Here is a 5,090-nt window from a genome sequence, read left to right on the forward strand (position 1 = left end):
AAAAAACCCAGCAAGTGGGACTACATTAAGCTAAAAAGCTTCTGTACAGCAAAATAAACAATTAATAAAATACAAAGGCAGTCTACAATGGGAGAAAATATTTCAAACCATATATCTCATAAGGGGTTAATATCCAAAATATATAAAGAACTCATACAACTGAAATAACAAAAAAATTAACAATCTAATTAACAAATGGGCAGAGGATTTGAATACACATCTTCCCACAGAAGACATCCAAATGGTCGTTGGGTACATGAAAAGATGGTCAACATCCCTGATATCAGGGGCATGAAAATCAAAACCACATTAGCTTACACCAGTTTGAATGGCTGTCATCAAGAAGACAAGAAATAAGAAATATTGTTGAAGATGTGCAGAAGAGGGAACACTTGTACACTGTTGGTGGGAAAGCAGATTGGTTCAGCTGCTATGGAAAACAGTGTGGTGGTTTCTCAAAAATTAAAAAATAGAACTACCATATGATTCAGCAATTCTACTCCTGGGTATATATCCAAAGGAAATGAAAACAGGGTATTGAGGAGTTAAATGCATGCCCTGATTATTGCAGCATTATTCAGAATAAAATAGCCAAGATATGGGAAAAACCTATGTGTGTGCCCATAGATGAATGAATGGATAATGAAGATGTGATACTACACACACACACACACACACACACACACACACACACACACACACACAGAGGAATATTCTTCATCTATGAGAAGACAAACTCCAAAACAGGCTGAGGTAAATCAGACAGTGAAAGACAAATACTGTATGATATAACTTATATGTGGAATCTGAAAAAGCCAAATTTGTACAGACAGAAAGTAGTATGTTGGTTTACCAGGGGCTGGGGAGTGGGAGAATTGGGCATATGTTATTTAATGGTACAAACTTACAGTCAGTAGGTATATAAGTCATGGAGATCTAGTACACAGTGTGGTGATTATAGACAACAATACTGTATTATAAAATTCAAAATTGCTAAGGGACTGAATTTTAATTTTTCCCACCACAAAAAAGAAATGATAATTACTTGACAGAAAAGAGATGCTAGCTAACACGAAGGTAGTATTCTAATACATTATATAAATGTATCAAATCAACAGGTTACACTTTACACAGTGTTACATGTTAATTACATCCCAATAAAAATAAGTTATAAAAGAGGATAATTCAGATCACACAAATTATTTTCTTTGAGACAAATGTCATACTTTGAAATGTAGCAGAATACTTCCCACTTTATCACATAGAATATTAAAAAGATGTGGACTGGGTGATGATTCTTAAATAAAATTAATACTTTCAACTGCTTTAAGAAGGACATTTAAAAGTGAAACTGCTGCCCTGAGAAAAAGGCTAAAGGGAGCCTTGCAGCTTGAAAGGACAATGGACAGTAATTCAATGCATATGAAGAAATCAAGATCTCAGTCAAGTTAAATATGGGCAATTATAAAAGCTAGTCTTATTGTGGCTTTGGTTTGTAATTCCACATTTTGGTTTCTACATAATTTAAGAGAGTAATGAATTAAAAAGAATTATTAGATTATATTTTGTGGCACACATGTATAAAAATGGAATTTTGTGACATCAAAGAAGAATGTGACATAAAAAATGTTTGTGACATCAAATATATAAAGGAAAGCAAATAACCCGATTAAAAAATGGGCGGGTATATGAACAGACAGTTCTCCAAAGAAGATGGCCAACAGGCACATGAAAAGATGTTCCATATCTCTAATTATCAGGGAAATGCAAATTAAAACAACAATGAGATATCACCTCACAACAGTTAGGATGGCCAGCATGGAAAAGACTAAGAACAACAAATGCTGGCAAAGATGCAGAGAAAGGAGAACCCTCTCACTCTGTCAGTGGGAATGTAACCTAGTTCAACTATTGCGGAAAGCAATATGGAGTTCCTCAAAAAACAAAAATAGAAATACCATTTGACCCAGGAATTCCACTCCTAGAAATTGACCCAAAGAATTCATGTTCTCAGATTCAAAAAGACATATGCACCCATGTTTATCACAGCACTATTTACAATAGCCAAGATATAGAAGCAACCTAAGTGTCCATCAGTAGATGAATGGATAAAGAAGATGTGGTACATATACACAATGGAATATTATTCAGCCATAAGAAGAAAACAAATCCTACCATTGGCAACAGCATGGATGCAACTAGAGGGTATTATGCTCAGTGAAATAAACCAGGTGAAAAACACAAGTATCAAATGATTTCACTCGTCTGTGGAGTATAACAGCAAAGAAAAAACTGAAGGAACAAAACAGCAGCAGACTCACAGAACCCAAGAATGGACTAGCAGTTACCAAAGGGAAAGGGTCTGGGGAGGATGGGTGGAAAGGGAGAGATAAGAGGGAAAACATGGCATTATGATTAGCACACATAATGTAGGGGGTGGGGACATGGGGAAGGCAGTACATACAGAGAGGACAAGTAATTATTCTATGGCATCTTGCTACGCTGATGGACAGTGACTCTAATGGGGTATGTGCAGGGGGACTTGATAATAGGGAGAGTCTAGTAACTGTAATGTTGTTCAAGTAATTGTACATTAACAATATCAAAATAAAAAGATGTGGTACCTATACACAATGGACTACTATTCAGCCATAAGAGAGAAACAGATCCTACCATTTGCAACAACATGGATGAAGCTTGAGGGTATTATGCTCAGTGAAATAAGTCAGGCAGAGAAAGACAAATACCAAATGATTTCCCTCATTTGTGAAGTAGAACAACAAATCAAAACTGAAGGAACAAAACAGCAGCAGACTCACAGAGTCCAAGAAAGGACTAGTGGTTACCAAAGGGGAGGGGTGGGGGAGGCCAGGTGGGGAAGGAGGGAGAAGGGGATTGAGGCGTATTATGATTAGTACACATGGTGTGAGGGGAATCATGGGGAAGACAGTGTAGCACAGAGAAGACAAGTAGTGACTCTGTGGTATTTTACTATACTGGTGGACAGTGATTGCAATGGAATATGGTGGGGGGGACTCAATAATATGGGCGAATGTAGTAACCAGATTATTTTTCATGTGAAACCTTCATAAGAGTCTAAATCAATGATACCATGATAATAATAAATAAATAAATAAACAAATATATATATATACATATATATATATATAAAGGAGCAGAGGTTTTTGTATTTTATTGAAGTTAAGCTCGTATAAATTCAAATTATAGTATTAATAACTGTAGAATTTAAATGTAATCACCATGAGGTAACCACAAAGAAAAAGGCTATAGAATATACACAAAAAAAAAATAAGAAAGGAATTTAAGTGTTCCACTACAAAAAAATCAAATAAACACAGAAAAGACAAGAATGCAGGAAATGTGGGACAATAAAACACATTGCAAAAGCAAAATGGCAAAAGTAAGTAGCTCTATATCAGTAATGAAGCTAAAGATATTCCATGCAAATAGTAACCAAAAGAAAACAAAGATAGTTATACTAAAATCAAACAAAATAGGCTTTAAATCAGAAAAGATTACAAAAGACAGAGGACATTTTATATTAATAAAAGGCTTAATAGGGCAAGAAGATATAACAATTATAAATATTTATGAACTTGATAACAGACTGTTAATTATAAATATAAAGCGAACACTGACAGAGTTGAAAGAAGAGTAAACAGCTCTACAATATTTGGGGGCCACGATATTCTATTGTCACTAATGTTTTGAGAAGGGGAAGGGTTGACTAGGTGAAGCACAGGGACTTTTAGCTGTGAAACTACCCTGTGTGGTACTGTAGCGATGGATACACAAAGCTCTCCATATAGCAAAACCATAGACCATTACAGCACAAAGAGGGGATTGTAATGTATGCAAGTTTAAAAAAATCAACCAGGAGTGTGGAGAATCCCAGGATGGAATGCAGACTATGGCAAAATCAACTACATAACAAATGTATGACATAACTTAACTAAAAAGTTGTGGGGAAATAGGTGCTGACCCAAGTAACTTTGGAAATGACTGAAACTGTAAGAATAAAGACAAAAGGAACTGTACATGACTACTATATTCCAGTTGGTAAAGTTGTTTTTCTCAGGGATACAGGTTAGCCACTCTGAAATAGGTGTATTTATATACTGGGATGGATAGCAAGTGAAACGATGGTGGATTGTGGGAGCCATGTTTCTTGCTGTTGGTATGGGAGGTTACAGTTAAGCAAGGGGAAAAAGCTAGAATGTGGTATTGGATTAGACATCAGCTGAAATTTATGTTTAGTGTAATGTGTGTGTGTGTCTTATATACACATATAGAAATAATTTAGATGTGTGTGTATCCATGTATACATATTAATATACACATATTTACCGGTTTTACACACTGAGAAATCCTAGAAGCAATGATACCTGAAATATCAACAAGCAAACTCAATGCCTACAACTTGGCTTCAAATTCTATTCTTTAATAAAAGTAATAAAGACCCCTTGGATAAATGTTTGGTTCTAAGGCTGATCAGGGACCATACAAGATAAATCTGGAGAATCTCATAGTTTAGAAAGTAAGAAAGTGCTAAAAAAGTAAAACATGGGGATATGTTGAAGGAGACAACTGAAAAGACAACTGAAAGAACTCCCAATGGTCAAAACTGGATCAATTTTACAAACAAAATATTATATTATAGGCCAAAGTATAAAATAAGTATGCATGAGTCCATATTGGTATAAATAAATGACTGAATGGGAAGAATAGATAAATCTCCAATACAGAAGAACTAAAAATAATCTATGTAGATACTCTGTTCTCAAGAGGGTGGAACATAACTCCCTGCCCACAGTGACTTCTTTACCAAGAGTATAGCATAGAAAGGGAGAAGCAAAAAGTAGCTTTGTAGTGAAGAAACCCGGGAAACACTAACCTAGTGTAGTGAGATGAATGGTGACCCCCAAAAGAAATGTCCATGGCCTGATCTCTAGAACCTATGAATGTTGTTATTTGGGAAAAGGATCTTTGCAGATATAATTAAGTTAAAGATCTTGAGATGAGAGCGATCTGGATTATTCAGGTGGGACCTATATCTAATGACAAATGTC

This window comes from Manis javanica, chromosome 16, assembly GCF_040802235.1.
Source record: "Manis javanica isolate MJ-LG chromosome 16, MJ_LKY, whole genome shotgun sequence".
Lineage (NCBI taxonomy): Eukaryota > Metazoa > Chordata > Mammalia > Pholidota > Manidae > Manis > Manis javanica.